The 19228-nt window shown below is 32.3% G+C and overlaps 1 protein-coding gene across 3 annotated transcripts in view; it reads left to right on the top strand.

Moving 5' to 3' along the window:
• LOC125060313 overlaps positions 1-19228 on the top strand; it is a 140708-nt gene that overhangs the window by 23292 nt on the left and 98188 nt on the right. Inside the window, exon 2 of one of the 3 annotated variants that reach the window (XM_047665162.1) lies at positions 620-691. The exons of the other annotated variants lie outside the window; for them this stretch is intronic. The gene's annotated coding sequence lies outside the window, so the exon portion shown is untranslated. The remainder of the gene's footprint in view (positions 1-619; positions 692-19228) is intronic. 3 annotated transcript variants of the gene reach the window in all.

Below are 19228 nucleotides of genomic sequence, written 5' to 3'. Positions count from 1 at the left end.
TTGGAGACAATATGGAATAAGGGTAATATCCTTATTATAAAGATTTAAAATACGTTTAAGTATTACTACGAGCATAGCTTGTACCAAGATACTATGACACAGCTCAGTCTGATGAGTTCTATAATCGGAATTAGTTGTATGAACATATACCACGCCAGGGGCTGATAAGAGTTATAGCAACACAGACATTGAGATACACAGACTTCACATTGAAGATCTATGTTTTTGTTAACGAAAGGGAAATTCTGCCAGAAGCATACGTACAGCAGCGAAGGCTTGAGCGTAAACCTCTCAACCTTGAGGTCGTACGTTCGAATCATAGTATCAATGTACTTTTCTCAACATTTCGCTATGGTGAAGTAAAACATCGTGAGGAAACTGTCGGGCCTAGACCTAAAGATCGACAAGCCGTGTGAGACTCATTCTCCCAGCAATTACGCTGGCTGCAACTCCCACCAGCTATGGTCCGGTGTATGAACTGAAAATTGCCGTCGGTATTCTAATAGCTATTGCTATTGCGAGTTAGAGAGTACCAGCGCGGGTTACATTTATTTCTATTGAATTTTTGATAAAGTAAAATTTTTCAAACTTAAAAATTAAATTATGATTTTTGTTACAGGTAAGACCATCAGCTAACAACTTTGACAAAAGTACAGAAAGGTTTGGTTGGATAATCGCGATATTTTTTTAAGTAAGTAAATATTTTATTTGCCCCCTGTTCTATAAAAAAAACTACTTAGAAGTTTAAATTGAACCTTTCATTGACTGTGAAAACAGCAGCACTGACAGTCAACGCATCTACTAGGTATACACCTATATTACAGTGTAAGATAAAATTAACAACATATCAATGAACTAGGAAATATTTTAATATATACGAATTAGCCATATATCCATATGGTCATTAAATGAAGATTTCCATAGCAGCCTTTCTTTACCGACACTGGCTGTATTACAAGTTTAACGATGACATAATTTGTGCCAGGGACAAAAGGATAAAACATTAATTCGTAGCATAGTAATAATTTTATAGATCAATTATGATTAATTAATTTGATAAAGCGTGTAATTATTGTTAATTATATATTATAATTATATTCATATTTTCGTATCGCAATTGGACTTTCCTTATGTTTTAATTAACACTCGCTTGTAAGGAAAACATACGAGTGAAAAAAATTAATTAATTTAATTAAAATTAATATTTACCATTAATTCCTAATTAGTGTAATTTTTTTAAGTCTCACAGAGAAAGTTTCACACTAGACGAAGTATTTTTCATCGGGGCTCGTAGTGAGGTAACATGCTTTAGATCCTAAAAGTCGACGTTGTTTTCAAGCACAGACGGCTCACTACTTCTAGAAAATATTCACGAAACATTTTCAGTAATCTCTTGCCATGATTGTCGTGACCCATATTTACACCTAATTAATGAAACTTACACTAACTTAGTTTTTCATTCCAATTGCAAAATTTTATTACCCAAGCATCGAGTGAATAAGCTCGAAGTTCAGGTGACAGTTTAATCCGATAGTCCTTAATATATTTGGCAGGTTTTGAATGATAGTTGCGTAAAATGAAACAGTAATCTAATTTGAACAATTCTCGTGTCACAATGTTTGTTCCCATTTTCCTCCGTAACGGGTCGACCGATTCTTATGAAATTTTTTATGCATATTTAATTATCCTTCAAACCTCTAAATTTTTTTATGATAGAGTATACAAAAATGCATACCCCTAAATTTCACCCCTCTACGATCAGCCCCTATTATTGTAAATGTTTTATTGACCTAAAAAAATGTTCCCTAGAAATAATATATATTATATATATATGCAAAACAACGTTTAGCTAACGGTCAGCTAGTCTACTATAAATATATAGTAATTTAAAATGGGACATCTGATAACCATCGAACGAATAATTTGGATAAAATTTGAACACTTCCAATGTCATGTAAGTGAATTTAAAACAGATGAAAAGCGGATCTCTTGTTCATGAACGGTGAGTGAAGTTAATATAGGATTTTGCATCCTTTTGAAGGAATTGCTTCACTCATAATGCCCGATCATCGGTCATAGTAGATTGTCTATTTACTTACGTAGCGTTATTTAAAAATAGAACTGACCCAGAATCACCAATTAAATGTCATTAGAGTTTAAATATAGAATGTGGTTTTTAGTATCACGCATTTAAATGTAAGAATATTAGGCCTACTTTCCGCCTGTGATAGGAAAAAAATGTTTAAAAGCGATTCATAAAAAGTTAATTCAATTAATAAACGCGTGTGAAATATTTCCACAGGAAAATATATAGCTAAATTGCTGACCACGTGTCATATTAATATAATTTGGCCATTTTTATTGCCAAGTTGATTGTAGATTTCTCTATTCTGGTCACGCAATAAACATCTTAAAATTTCGCCGTTTGACCATTTCGATGAAAAATAAAAACCAAAGCATGCATTGAATAAATTTATAGTTTTGTGCTATTCGCGATACATTATGTTGGATATATGGAAACCGTTTTGCAAAATTAATGTTAAAAATATATTTTACTGATTATGGGCCGGTAGTTCTTCTTCAGTCGCACTCTCAATTCTGAAGGTCATGTTAGTGGTACCGCACAACTTCCTTGACTCTCCCGTGTCTTTGGCAAGCCTCTACGCCTTAAGGCCGATTTAAATTATCTTAGTGTTTAGGAGAGTGCTTTAGTACAACTTGAAAGGCAAGTTCTTTAGCGTAGCGTTTACTAAAGCAAGTAGCGTTTACATGTTTCAACTAAAGTACTTTCCTAAAGCACTCTCCTAAACACTAAGATAATGTAAATCGGCCTTTTGTGATGGTAAGACCTGTAAGGGCCTTTACTGGATCGGTCTAGCGAGTAAGGGATCGTTCTCGAGGTCTGAAGGTCTGGAGGTGCCAGTCACGATGAGTTTTTCTAAACTTTCTGTATGTGTTATGCGTGTTACATGTCTAAAAAACTAAGCATGTGGTAACAATGTGTCGAAAGACGATTTTGTAGTAATACTTCTTTTGGTGCGTTAGGGAAAAATGATGAGAGTAAATTTTTACGATGCGCGCGCACACCGTCACAGAAACCCGACACCCTGAAGTTAGCTAAAGTCATCATTTTAGTTTTTTCTATTGTTAGTGCCGTTTTTTATACAAACGTTAAACGTGTGTACATAAGTACAACCTCCCCCCCCCCCCAGAACCCCTCCCCTTCCCCAGTCCCTTCAGAACACTCTCCATAGTACGTACACTTAGTACATTCTCACTGCGTTAAGATAGAAAGACTCAAGCCGATCAGTAATACGATGGAGTTTTCGAGAAGATTCCCTTCGCTGAATTTGGTCGAAAGGAAGAAGCTGGTATTTGGGAGCACCAGCCCAGAGATGTGAGCAGTATTCCATATGAGGTCGTACTTGAGCAAAATCTAACCGTTTAGAAGTTTAGTCAGAATCGCCGTAAACTTTACAATTGATGAATTTTCCTATAATTTTTTACAATACGTGTTTCTAAGCGTAACGTGAATACAAAAATATTTTTTGCTACGCATTGTAGAATACAAATTAGTTTTTCTGTATAAAAAATCTATTAATAGTGGGAACTACTTTGCCCTTAATATAAAAAAGCATATTGAAACCGGACTTTTGTAGATACTAGTTTTAAATAAATATAAATACAACCTTTTTAGGTCTTGGTCTCAGATTTCTGTTAATTTGTCAATACGCCGTCGAATTTTTGTGTTTAAGGCAAGCCGGTTTTCTCACGATGTTTTGCATCACCGTTTGAGCAAATGCGCACATACACAGAATTTTTATTGGTGTACAGACGGGGATCGATCCTATGACCTCAAGGATGAGAGTCGCACGCTGAAGTTACTAGGCCAACACTTCTAGCTGCTAGAGCGCTTTAGCCTATATAATTCCAATACAAACAAAACACACAGCAAAGATTTTGTTTTATTGCTTCCAAAACTAACATTCATTTAAAATCCATAGGGGTAGCTCTGGCACCATCGCTTTTTGGCATCAAAAACTGCATGAAATCAATACTTGAGAAAATATTTTTTAGATAATCAATATCTTATCTACAGTTCTAATCCATAGTTATATAATATAGATATCAGATATATTATGTAGATAGGTTTATATATAGGCCAAAATTCAAATGATGATAAGTATTACGACTTAATTTAAATTAATGTTTGCAAAATAATTGTATTATCTTTATCGCGAAACTAATGCCGTTTAACAAACAAGTAATCAGGTTACTTAGTCACTCAGTTTAGTCTAGGTAACATAAACCTAGGCTCGAGTAATATATCAGAATGACGGTATTGTGTAAATTTGTATGCGCTCTTTAATCTATGACGCATTTGAATAAGTTGTTCTATTTTCAAAACGCTAGACGCACAGAGCCGATGCAGTATTTTAGTTTTGTCGCCTTGTACACATGAATAACTTTATAACATCCTTTTTCGCCAACATCCAATTTATAAAATGCAACTCAAGTGATCGAGACACTGAACTCACAGCCTGGTGGCTGGAGAAACCCCGGTAGACCGAGGTTACACGAAATAGATTGCGAAATATACTTGAGCAAGCTAGGCCCACAGGGGGCTGTATGCACATTTAGACCAGTGCAGATAGCCTTTAAAATAAATAAAAAGTGAAAAAAATTACAGTAGGATGAAACCCATTAGAAAAGGAGGGGAATATGATCAAAATGAAAGGAAAAATAAATTACGGTCGATCTGAGGTCGGGAAGGGGTAGGGGGGGGAGGTTTAAGGGTAAAAAACGGTTTATCTCGATTTCCGGCAAAACTAAAAGTCCTATCGAAGAAAATTAAACGGCAAAGTTGTAGGTAATAAAAAGATCTAAAACTTTTGTATTCACACATTTTTCACATAACCTCAAAATTTATGTGAAAAATTCAAAAAACCAAGTTTTTGGTTTTTAATTTTTATCTTTTACAAAAATATTTTTTTTTTTAACGAAATTTGGTGAAAACTTACCTTTCTATGTCCCAAATACGCTGTAATTTATTTGATTAAAAATATTTATTTTTTCACCTTATTTTGAATTAATATCGAAAAAATACCCTAATTTTCAATCGAAAATTCTGACGTCAAAATTTAAGCTTTTTTCAAAAAGTTGATGTGCTTTCAGTTCGTTGAAATCTCTACTTTCCTATGGTAAAAAAATATATATATATTACCATAGTAAATCTTCTCAGAAAACGCAAAAAATCGTATGCAGTAACGCCCAGACTTGTCATCCCCTTCCTTACTTCTCTATGAATCTTCTTTAAATTATAATCAGATGCCTATTTATTACTATTTTAAGATAACTTATATATACCTGAATGACCTAAAAAAAAATTAGCCTTTAGATGGGCTAAAATTTTCGTATTTCATAGAGAAGTAAGGAAGTGGATGACAGGTCTGGGCGTTACTGCATACGATTTTTTGCGTTTTCTGAGAAGATTTACTATGGTAACATATATATATTTTTTTACCATAGGAAAGTAGAGATTTCAACGAACTGAAAGCACACCAACTTTTTGAAAAAAGCTTAAATTTTGACGTCAGAATTTTCGATTGAAAATTAGACTGTTTTTTCGATATTAATACAAAATAAGGTGAACAAATAAATATTTTTAATCAAATAAATTACAGTGTATTTGGGACATAGAAAGGTAAGTTTTCACCAAATTTCGTTAAAAAAAAAATATTTTTGTTAAAGATAAAAATAAAAAACCAAAAACTTGGTTTTTTGAATTTTTCACATAAATTTTGAGGTTATGTGAAAAATTTGTCAATACAAAAGTTTTAGATCTTTTTATTACCTACAACTTTGCCATTTAACTTTCTTCGATAGGACTTTTAGTTTTGCCGGAAATCGAGATAAACCGTTTTTTACCCTTAAACCTCCCCCCCCTACCCCTTCCCGACCTCAGATCGCCCGTAATTTATTTTTCCTTTCATTTTGATCATATTCCCCTCCTTTTCTAATGGGTTTCATCCTACTGTAATTTTGTTTGGTTTCAAAAATTATCGGCACTGGTCTAATTAATGATGAGATGCTACCAACTTTACTGTCAAGTATTTCGTGGTGCTAATTATCTTTGACGCGCACAGAAGTTAGGAAAATTAATAGCATTACTTGAATCACGTTTACATAAAACAAAGTAGTAAATAACATCTCAAAATAAAAATAAATCAGTGGCGCTACAACCTCTTTAAGTCTTGGACTCAGATTTCTGAACGTATAAAATGGGCAAGTAGGTGATCAGCCTCCAGGGCCTGACACACGCCGTCGACTTTTTGGGTCTAAGAGCAAATGTTAAATGCGCACATAGAAAGAAAGTAAATGAAATCTAGCGTTGCAAAAATTCGACGAATGTTTATTTATAAAAGCGATTGATATTTTAATATGGCGACTGTTTCCATTTTAGCCGTTTCACACATAATATGTTTATAGAGATAATAAATAAATCAGTGGCCCTACAACCTTTTTAGTAACCTTTTTAGTAACCAAGGCAAGCCGCACAATGTTTTCCTTCATCGTTCGAGTGAATGTTTATTGCGCACAAAGAAAGAAAGCCAGGGATGAAACCTACGACCTCAGGGATGAGAGTCGCACGGTAAAGCCAACATCAGCTCATTACTACAAAATCTAAAACAATGTCCCATAGAAAGTATCTTATATTCCTACGTCGCATCGAAAATACAGGCAATATTAACCAATTTTGTACCTACGCATTTCCAATGGATATCAGCTTTAGTTCTCTATAAAATATTAAAGCCGTCTAAAATCTGGATCTAAATCACAATGTTTCCGCATTACTTCATTCAAAACGACAATAATTTATGTTGAATAGACGTGCTCAGGATACGCCATCATTTGTTAGACTGACAGTGATAGCGAAGTTCTGGGTAATATTTCAATGTTTCACAATTTGCTATAATAGATTAGGGAATTGACTTGAGGTCTTATTCTTAAGTTATCTAACGGTATTAATATTTATTTATAAAACAAAATGTATGCTTAAAATTTACGAGAAAATCTTCACAAATTGTACACACATACACAATAGAACATATAAATTTCAAATTAGCAAGGAAAATATTAAACACAAGCAAACCACAAAATATAAGAAATTAAAACTTAATAGAAACCTCAACTTCGTTAAGAGCATGATGAACTTTGTGTAAGTTGGAAGATTGTTGTAAAATATATCAATATTTTCGTTAATGATAGTAATTATTTATTTATAATAGAAAAACAAATAACATACAAAATATAAGGGTTGCAACGGGCTACCAAACAAGAATATTTGAATTTGCAAGAATTGCATAACCAAATCAACAAAAATAAAATGACTGAAAAATTACAGAATTACCAAACTTTATGTAAAATAAAAATAATGAAATGAACTAAAAGCTAAATTAGTTGTAAAGGCGAGATAGCCTATTCACTGGAGCATTAAAAGTAGCAGATAAGCGAGCCGTAGGTACGTATAGAAGTCTTTTAGTTCTAGTAACTCTAGCATTGCAAAGAAAGGAAAATTTTGAAAGAACGTCAGTATCAGTATAAAAGTTAATTTTATACAAATAAACTCAATGTTGTCGGAGTTTGTGGGTATCTAATTACTGCGACCTGTCCCGGTTTCCCACTAGCGTTTACAATATACATATTTCCTATATAATACTAGTGGACCCCACAGACGTTGTCCTGCATGATATTTCAAGCTATTAGGATATTAAAGTATGAAAGTACCGACTGCAGCGCCACCTGCCGGGCTGATTTGTGAATCTAAACCATTCCTAGATCCCCTTGAACACACACAAAAAATGTCATCAAAATCGGTCCAGTCGTTTGAGAGAAGTTCAGTGACATACACACTCACAGAAGAATTATATATATAAAGATATGTAAAGACTTGTTACAACAACTGTTTCCACTTATAAGAATAGATTATAGAAATGGAATAATATGTTGCATAATTTTACTAAAATTTAACTTTGCACAATTGCATCATGGAGATCTGGGTTGCAAAATTTATTTATAAAACACTTCACTCTCAGGAAATGGAATTAATGGGATATTAATCCGTATTGTGCTAATGTAGGTCGAGTTAAGAATAATAGATTTATAATGCAGTCTAAGCGTATTTGTGCTAAAGTGTAAATCATGGAAATTCTAACATATTTAAGGCACAACATACAACATTTTTAAACGCTCATTTAACCATATTGAAGAATATTAACTGAGACATAACACAACACTACAAAATAAATTAATTAAAGCACTATTTAGATAAAAAAAATTTAAGATAGACTAATAAAATCTACCAAGAAACCAAAATTATGACGAATAAACAACCATATGTTTTAAAGCACCTGCATCTTAATTTAAAAAAATTAAATAACTCTCCATCCATAGTAGCTTATCATTTAAAAAAAAGTGTGTGTGTACAAAGTACACATGTCAGAAGTAAAACTTCAGTGGCAAACTAATCTTGAAGTGTTGTTCATATTTATACAAATCTAAAAGTTTAGATTTCCGATACTTAGAGGGACGGAAAAAGGAAGATATGTTAGGAATTTAATGAATTCAATTGTCATTAAAATATTAAGTGTCGAATAATAAATAATAATTATAATAAATAATGTGACGGTAATTTTTTTTCCAACGCCGATAAAGAAGTTTGACTTCAAAAAATCAAACACACAACTACACGCAATTCTCGTCGAGCGAGTTTGCTTATCTTGCCGAAGCCGCGTACAAACGATTTGAAGAAGTCTTATAAGTATCAGGGTGTGCAATTATTGAATCAATTACCGTCTAAAATTCGTAATATTAGCGCGTTTAACCAAATCAAAAGGGCATTCATCAAAATTCTGATGATTCTCATTTTAATCCACTAATATGCATATTTTGATAGCAAAATAAAATAAAATATGTTTATTATGGAACATAAAATACATGTATCACTTATTCCACGTCATTAAATTTGAATTTGTAGGCATCCCTACTCATCGGCAAAGAAGACAGTGGGTGTAGGCCGAGAGAAAAAGCCGGCGTAAAAAACTCTCGGTACTCTTTTAAAACAGCAAATCATAAAACAACACTTATTTAAAACAAATATCGCAAATTAATTAGAAGTAGCCTGTCTAGCACTAGTCCCAGGCCCTTTTATCAACTAGATAATCGTTGACTTTATAGTAAGCCTTTTTACACAGCTTTTCTTTAATACATTTCCTAAATTTATTGAAAGGCAGAGATAAAAGAGCCTGTGGGATTTTATTAAAGAAGAGTATCCCTTTCCCCAAAAAAGAATTACTAACTTTAGATAGACTAGTACGGAGAAATTGCAGCCTGCGTTTGTTCCGTGTATTAACATTGTGCGTATGTTCTATTCTAGTAAACTTATCACTATTTTTGTATACGTAAACATAATATTTTCATAAATATATTGCGAGGGAAAGGTAAGTATATTAATTTCCTTGAATTTATCTCTAAGAGATTCCCTACATTTTAAATTATAGATTGCACGAATAGCCCTCTTCTGCAGTATGAAAATAGCTGTGTAATGTATACCTTTAGTTTGATTTTATAAATATAAAGATTTCCAATAGTAAACCATACAAAGTATAGGGGATTGGACAAATTTAACACAATACAATTGATATATGAGCTTCATTATAATAATCTGCGCGTGCGTCAGCACTCTTTTCACACGTCCCCTTAATTCGCTAATTGATGGGTGATTTGTGATTGCCGAAGGGTGGTATAAATCCCTTTATTGTTGATTATCCCTTATATAAAAGTATAATATATTTTATACATATATATTATTAGATACTGTACGGTTCTATCTAGCCTCAGTTAAAAGTGGAATTTAGGCAATGCAGAAGTAAATTTAGTCCAGTTAAAATATTTATATGTCGACGACCCATCCTGGAAAGTGAGGAGGCCTATACCCAAAACGGTGGACCCGTGTAAGACACAATACAATAAAAATAACAATAACCTAGACTAAGTGTTTGTGTGTGTAGTGTGGCAAAGTAACAGCCATTTCATTTGTAAATTTTTATCGTAAATAGTAATTAATTAAAGTGGCTTAATTATTACTATATACATAGTTTTACTAGGAAAAACCTATAATCTATTTGCAGAGCAACTGCACGAGTTTGTCAGAAAAATAATCTCTCTATGAAAACGCTAAAGTTGTTGAAATTGAACGATTTTCAAAAAAACCATGCGAATAAGGAAGGAATGTTATACGACACCATCCATATACGGATTGCAAATAGATTATAGGTTTTTCCTAGTAAAACTATGTATATAGTAATAATTAAGCCACTTTAATTAATTACTATTTACAATAAATTTACAGATCAAATGGCTGTTACTTTGCCACACTTCACACACAAACACTTAGTCTAGGTTAGTTATTGTTATTTTAATTGTTTTGTATCTTACACGCGTCCACCGTTTGGGTCTCCTGAACATTACAATTGGATTTGTTTCTTGCATCCGATTCTCCCCAGAATTTCTTATAATATCCCATATCCATATCCGCTTAGGCGGTCCATCTTCGGTACACCTTGCAAAATGGCCGTGCCCATTTCAGTTGACAGGCGTGGGTTAGCGTGTGTGACCTTAGATTTGACCCTGATTGGCTTCGTATTTTGTGAATCTTTTTGATTCTTTGGACGCTCCGGTGAAACTACATCACTGATTTATTAAAGATGATCATATATTTATTAGTACTTACTGGAGTTATTTGTAACTGAAAAGTACGTACACCTTTATATATAATAAAGTAAAAATGGGCAAATTACGATTCAAACTGTGAAATGATTGGTATTAGTATCAAAGTTAATCTAATAAATCCAGATTTAATATCTATACAGAAATATATATAGCGGCGTTTTGTCTCTTTGGACGATTGTCTTCTTCATTTACATATATTATATAATAATAATAATAATAGCCTTTATTCAGATACATTTAAACAAAATTTCAATTTTAATCCTCTTCTATATTATTTATGTAAAACTAAATAAAATATACACTCTTATCTCATTCTAATAAACTAATTTTCTATGTAATGTTTAAATAATTTACATTAATAATATAGGCAGTGACATCGCCTAATTGGATAACAAATTAAAGCACTATGTGGCGTGCAATAAAAATATTTTTTTTAATTAAATCGTTGGGTGAATTAAAAATAATCTGATATGGTTTGCTTTAGATTTCTGTATCTATTTCATGATCGTTTGTCAATCTAATAGGCAAGTAGAAGATCAGCCTCCTGTGCCTAACACACGCTGTCGACTTTTTGGGTTTTAGGCAAGCCAGTTTCCCCACGATGTTTTCCTTCATCGTTCACGCAAATGTTTAATGCACACCCGGGGATCGAACCATCGACTTCAAGGATGAGAGTCACACGCTGAAGCCACTACGCCAACACTGCTGTGACGTGGTACAATAATTGTCTAGATAATAAAATTTAATAATTGCAAATAAAAATTTAATAAGCGATAATTAAACCCGTATGTAAGTTGTCCCGTAATTAAATAATCACTATTCGTGTGATGAGGAATGTGGATGTAATTACACTATTATTAATAATGGCACGCAAGCGTTATAGAAAAACAAGCTAGCGTTGAAACTTTGTTAATAAAAATGTTGACATTAATAGAAACGAAAAAGTTAACAAAAGTTTCAGTTTTATTGCCAATAGAGTGATCAGCTGTCTTATTAAAAAATAAAGCTGACTAAAATAGAATTTGAGTAGAAAATTCCAATCGCAAGCTGAAGGGTGTTCACTGAAAAGCGGGAATTAAAAACATCTTCAGCAAATGCAGCCAAGTTTAACTAAATCAATTTACGGATTACATTGTTTTAGCAATCATTGTAAAAAACTAATCTAATTAATTTGATTAAATACAAAAAATTGCCTACGTAATTTTTTTTTGCACACGGGCAAGAGGCTCACCTGGTGTTAAGTGAGAGTGCCCATAGACACTCACATTGCTAGAGGGCTTGCCAGTGCGTTGCTGGCCTTTTAAGAATTGGTAATTGGTTCTTGAAGGACCCTAACTCGAATCGGTTCGGAAATATGTAAAATGCATATGGCGTGTACTTAGGGTTACCAACTTTTTATAAGGAAAAAATGGATATTCAAGTCTTTGAATTAATGTATTTTATTTATTTACTGTTTTAAATACGTATTTTTTATAGCTTCTCGCATCACACACACACATCACAATTACAGCTGAAATTAAAATAAATATAGAGCTCATTTTTTATTAAATTAATTGATGCTAAAACACAGTATTTTGTATACTTTATTTAGTGAAAAACAGTATAGTTGACAACCCTACCTGTACTGTGTGTCAATCGAATAATTAAATATAAAAAATAAAAAAAAATCTGACTGTGACCTTCGTATAAAAATAAATCATATAAAGCCTTCATGGTCATCCAAAATTTTAACGAATTGCTTTTGTTTTCAGGTAAGACCCGTATCACGTAGGTAAGAAAATTAACACGAACTTACTAATATTGGTGACATACGATGACATCACTGACCACGTCATCGGCATTTAAACATCTAAGTCAAGGGCAATGTATTTCTGTAGGATCGTATATTTCAAACAATCGTGCCTAGGAAATAATTCAAAATGTTTGTGATATGGGATAACTAACTAAACTTAGGAACATTGTATTCAATAATCTTTCGTTTTTGAAGTGAAACTTCTTTATCGGGGTTGGATAAAAATTTAGTGTAACATTTTTTCGTTACGCGCCATCATTTTCTTGTCCGTACCACGGTTGATCCGAAGAGATTCGAAGCCATTAATAACAAAAATATATAATAACGATAACAATGATAGTAATAATTCTATTATAATTAATGAAATTCTATAACAATCTTCGTTGTAATAAGGTAAAATGAAATAATTGTATTTGTATTCATGTCTATGATAATAAAAGCCTTTTGTTAAACTTTATCTAATTTAACGAATTTCTGTAAAGTTGCATATAGTAGATCATTTTTCGAAAAATAAGATCATAAAGAAGTTTCACTTCTTACGTGTGTACACCTAGTACACGCACAATTTTTTTAATAACTAATCGATCTGAATGTACCACATTCTTTGCAAATTTATTTATTTGTTAGAGCAAGTTTACGTTCTCAAACAAATTCTCTACGATTTTTCCATCACATTCTCTTTTCAGAGTGTCCAATAACAAACTAGGAATTCTTTTTTCTGTGAAACTGTTTCAGAATACATGCAATATTTTATTTGACATTTATTTTTGTTTCTTCTAATGTGTGTAAGTTTTCCAAATAAATAACGTATAAAACAAACTTCAACTAAATGGCCCTCTTTAAAAAAGCAAAGGTAACGTGAACGTTACGCTAATTAGGAGACAATTGATAACTTAGTCTTACGCTTACAACTGACCTACTTACAGAGATAAAATGTCATTATGAAACTAAAAATATATGAAACGTAGCCATGGCAACAAACACAATCATTAGTCCACGTTTTATTATAAGGCCGAACGTGGTTATTATAAACAATATTAACCGTTCGGTATGTGACTATCATTTGACTATTATTCAAGATATTAAAGTATTTGTTGGCGTTACAATTGGCATTAAAAACACATTTATGTACACGCGTTAGAAGTTATACTTCTTTGGCGAAACAAGATAATTTTTTTTACAATTTTTATCTTTCGCCTTATCTACGTTTGTAGAAAAAACGACACTAACAATAGAAAAAAGGAATACATTGAAAATTTTATTACAACGCATTAACTAGTTAGATCAAGTTTATTTAAATATCTCAATAAAATATTTCTCCATTTTTTTTTAAATATTTACTATGCTAACTTCAGGGTGGCGGTTTTTTGTCACGTGTGCGCGCATCGTAAAAATTTACTCTCATCATTTTTCCCTATAGAAGTATAACTTGTTGCGTTTCCTAAATGAAAACACGTGAGTCATCTGACTCACGTGTTATATAATTTAGCGCGTGAATAAATCCCCATTTTCAATATAAAAAGTTAATTGAAATATCCTCTATATAACGCGGTTTTGATGGTGAATTTGTGAATTCGTACACTAGGCACAGGACTCCGTACGCCGGCGTAGTGCGGAAGTTTCCTCTGCAGCTAAGTACGCAAGTAGCAATTTATTTATTTCATACTCCTACAGTTAACAGACATTATCTATAACCAAAACCAATTATACTAATTATATAGCCAACGATGGAATACATGATACATACAAAAAGGTTCAAACACTTACGAAACTTAAAAAATTAAATAAAAATTAAATACATTAGCTGTGCTGTATGGTAGTGTCCGCATGATGCAGGTTATTTGCCGCTCTGGATATTCTTAAGCATATTCCGCGATAGCTTAAACAAGTCAAGGCTTAAAGAAACAAAACTTAGATTTTGCATAGTTAGTGTTAGTTGGTGTTGTTAGATGTGAGGAACGTGAAACGAAACACGATTACGAGTTGGTGTGCAGGTACATGGAAGTCCAATTGTTCTAGTAGTGCAATTGAAACTGGTAGTAGCTTCATTTTTAAATCAACTAGTACGTTTCAAAAATAACAGATACTAATAAACCGTGCATAGAAATGTTCAATACCACGAATTTAAAATCATAACTATGACATCGTAAATTTTAAAATATTTCGTAATGAACAAATGTCGCAATCTCTGGATTACGTCAGCCAGTTTACAATTTTCATTGAGACATCAATAAGGTTGTTTTAAAGAAATCGTTATTTTTTATTTTAAGGTTAAAAATAGCGCAATTTAAGGTCATTCATATTTCGTTCTACGTGATATGAAAGCATTATTTAATGTATTTTACGTAAGGCAGCAATGACTACAGACGTTTTGTCGTTATAGGAAATTAATGACAATTTTTTTTTTTTTATTTATAAAAGCCGACCCTCGGCACGCTGATACATTGGTACAAGAAAAATTAAATACAATTTTTAATGTGACAAGCACTTATAGGCAAACATAACATACACGAAGAGAAAAAAAAATTAAACTAAACAACTTCAACTAGCCTAACCAGTGTGTTTATAGAGAACTTTTCAAGTTTTTAAATAATGAAATATTAACGGTTATTTTACTTTATACTTAAGTAAAGTAAATAAAAGATCTAACTTTAAGAATAAGTCAAGACAGCGGTGTCTCGACTAAATCGTACCCAAAAAATATCTCTTGAAATTTTTCTACATTATTTTTAATAAAACTGGTTCTAATTATGCAGATTGTAAAGATAATTAAACGTATTATAAATGCGTTTCGTTCCGCCTCATATCACAAACCTTGGCACGAGTTATCAAAAAATCTTACAGGCGGCTCTTATCAAAGATATTTTAACGATTTAACTGCATTTCATACTTAATTAACCGACTTTTAAAAATTCCTTATATGAACCTCTTGTCCCGTATACAAATAGATTAATTATGGTTTATAAGATATATTAATTATTAAGTATGTTTTAGTTAAAAAGTGGATTTATGTTCGGATGATTTTATCAATTTAATAGCTGCGGAAATATATCACATATTATAATCAGCAGGACAATTCTAGCTGTGCATATTGTTTCATATGATTGATGATCGTTTGGGGTTCATTTTTTTGTCTCTTAGTATCCACTTTTAGAGCCAGTGATGTTTTATATATGAGCAATAAAAAGTTTAACTATAACGGATATAAGCGCAAATTTATTACATATAAACCACTGACGATTGAAACAACATCAATCGTAATCAGTGAAATTGCCTTATCTATTTGATATCTATTGAATCAGTTGTGTCTAAGAATCAAGATTCTTTTGCAGATTTAATATCGCGATATATTCGCGTAAACACGATCACGGATTTCTTGTAAAGTTTATTTCAATAATGTTGAGATTGCCTCTGAAACTTGAAAAATGAATTTACTATTTTTATTTTCGTACAATAAAGTTCACCAAAGAGAGTTCGACTTTACATAAATTACTAGATTGTTGTATACAATATGCTTATATAGTAATATTATGTTGACTTAATTTTCTACAATAGTGAAAAAACTAAGGTAAAGTTTATTAACAGTGTTAGGGTCTGTTTCACAATGTAGTGATCTATAATGTTTTGACACTATGTTCGTGTCTCCGAGATACCGCACTTGCACTTAAAGTAACTCAAAAGCTTTAGTTCTCCTGAGGCGTCTTGTTCCTGTTGTATCAAGAAGTTGGAGTGAATGGAACCTAATACCTACTAACGCTTCTTAAAGCGTTATAAATTGTATTTCAGAAATGAACAAAGTGACGAAAGACGATTATTATTAAGTATATGTTATCATTTTTTCCCGTTTTTTCGTTATTGGAATGGATTTGATTCGCAGAGAGCCGCCCGTTGCATCCCTAATAATTGATATTATTTGTTTTTCTTTTATGTAACGAAATTTAAATAAATAATTAAACCACGAAACATATACAGAAATCTGAGGCCCAGACCTAAAAATGTTGTAGCACCACTGGTTTTTTTCGTATCAAATAATATCAAATAATGTTAAAATCCTATTAAAAGTCTAGAATCAAAAGCCTTATAAAGCCGCCCACTTGCAATTCTTGCTTCATATAATCGTAACGGTACAAATCTTTTCGACGTAACATTGAGTGACACATCTCCGTGAGCTCACAAATTCACAGCACGTAGATCGGCGTCATTGATCCGGGTTGTAGATACCTAGGATTCATGTATTACTCCATTAATTATATACAAGATACGAATCATCACAGAATACCTGCAATTATTGTATATAGGTTTAAAAGACGGTGACACTAGTGATCTGATTAACATTGTTTTTGTTCATAGTTCGTGTGTACCAAGTGTCCACCGTCCCATTTACCATATGAAATTTTGAATGGACACTTTTCTAAGCCCAAGACTGATTGTTATAAAACATAGTATTATATTATTATATATTTGTAGAACAGGGGGCAAACGAGTAGGAGGCTCACCTGATGTTAACTGATTCAAGGGACACTATTAAGGCCAGAACACTCGCGGTATTTAAGACTTGGTACGCTCTTTTCTTAAAGGACCTTTAGTCGAATCGGTTAGGAAATACTTCAGTGGGCACTGGGCAGTTCCACATAGTATTAGTAATAGTTAAGTAGTAGTATTGAAAGTTGAAACCCAACTAGTTAGTAAAAGCGTAATAAAACATATATAGCTAGCTGCCCCCGCGAACTTCGTTTCGCCTTATTATGAGGTTTTTATTTAGCCTACTGGTACCGTTTAAGTAGTTTATATACCAACATATGAAACATTTTGCATTGAGACTGTTTGCTTTTTCAGAATAAAAACCTATACTAAATAGACCAAAATTTTTTTTTTACTATTTTTAAAATTTTTCTCCATAAAAACCTTCCACAGAGTTCAAGGAATATAAAAAATACTCGATTTCGTCCAGCCGACTTTGCGTTTTGCGCGTAGGAGCATATTTTGCGATTAATATTAAATAAGATAGATCATACTCCGACGTGGTAGTAGGACAAATTATTTAAAACTATGTATCAATTAATCCTACAAAAATATTTTTGATGAGTTTTAAAGCCACTAAATAGGCATAGAATGGCAATTATCCCACTCATAATGTTGTGGGCGAACGGAGCAATTTATATGAAATATCTTTACCATTTTCAACTTGACAATATGATGTAATATTATATACAGTAATAGATAAACCCTTAATAATAATAAGCAGTGGTGCAACAACCTCTATAGGTCTAGGCCTCAGATTTCTGAATCTGTTTCATGATCATTAATCGTATATAGTAGGGGTACTTGCCGATTGGATTGATAAGGTAAATGCGCACATAGAAAGAAAATCCATTGGTGCACAGGGATCGAACCTTCGTAGGTGAGGTCGTCCTCAGGGATGAGAGTCGCACACTAAAGCCTTTAGGCCAACTCTGCTCTTATATATAAACCCTTAAGATTAAAGACAAAACAATGAAAAATATATACAAATTTATTTAATTAAAATACTTTCTTTACTCATATCACCATGACACGTAAATAGAGGATTTAATTATTATATATTACATAAATGTATCTTTTTACATGCAATAGTTTTAGATTGATTTATTTTAACAGTATTTAACGCCCGTAGTAATAAATAAAATAGCCTTTACTATACAAGTCCTGTCCACATCGTATCCCTTACTGTTGTACTGGTGTGAAATTATCGTAATTCATGAGCACTTTTCTTTTTCATGTCCTTTTTACATATGTTTTAATTGCTTTGCTTTGTTCCATTAGTTTATTCTAAGTATTAATAAGTATTATGTAGTTTTGCACAGTTTCTTTTCTCTCACAGTTGTTGCCTGGAAAAGATCGCTCGAAGATTATAAGGCTGCCAGTTGCCTTCTGTTTTTATTTAAATATTTTAATTTTAATGTATTTTTTAATACTGCAACAAAGTGTAAATAAATTAAATTATAAATAAATACAGTCCTCATTTGTCCCTTTTTGTCACAGCTTAAACACAATTTGCCAGAAAGAGTCGAAACTATACTTCTTTATGAATAATGAGGGAAGTCTTTATAATAAGTAATACATACACAAATTTATAATTTGTTCGGTTTGCTACTATACAATATACACCATCTTAGTTACAGAAACTGAACAAATGACTTTTGATATTAAAACCCGTTAGTTGTAAAATATTATCTTGATACATTTATCTTTAACAATCTCGACTGCGATTTATCTGTTCATCGGTAAAAATTGGGTTAAAATGCATCAAAGATTATGACGATAAGAATTTTTAGGAATGCTTGTTTTGCCAGTGATCGATCTTTTTATAAACCGTATTTATGCAAGATAAGTATAAATATAATCGAAATCGTGGGCTTGATATGGGAATTAAAAACAAAGGACGATCAAGCCGCCTTAGATATAGCATCTGCGTCACGCAACATGTTACGTCATATTATTACGACCAATCACAATCGCACGCAAGTAATAAGTCGTCGACATATGTAACGTTATCAATATCCACGATAGTTTTTGGACCCAAAATTTATTCAGTAGCTTTTTTATATAACCTCAATAATATTATATTTTTAATTCTTAAAAGGCCGGCAACGCACTCGCGAGCCC

This window comes from Pieris napi, chromosome 21 (assembly GCF_905475465.1).
Source record: "Pieris napi chromosome 21, ilPieNapi1.2, whole genome shotgun sequence".
In the NCBI taxonomy this organism is placed as follows: domain Eukaryota; kingdom Metazoa; phylum Arthropoda; class Insecta; order Lepidoptera; family Pieridae; genus Pieris; species Pieris napi.
Note: the sequence above shows the minus strand (reverse complement) of the source record. Positions and strands in the feature narration are given on the sequence as shown.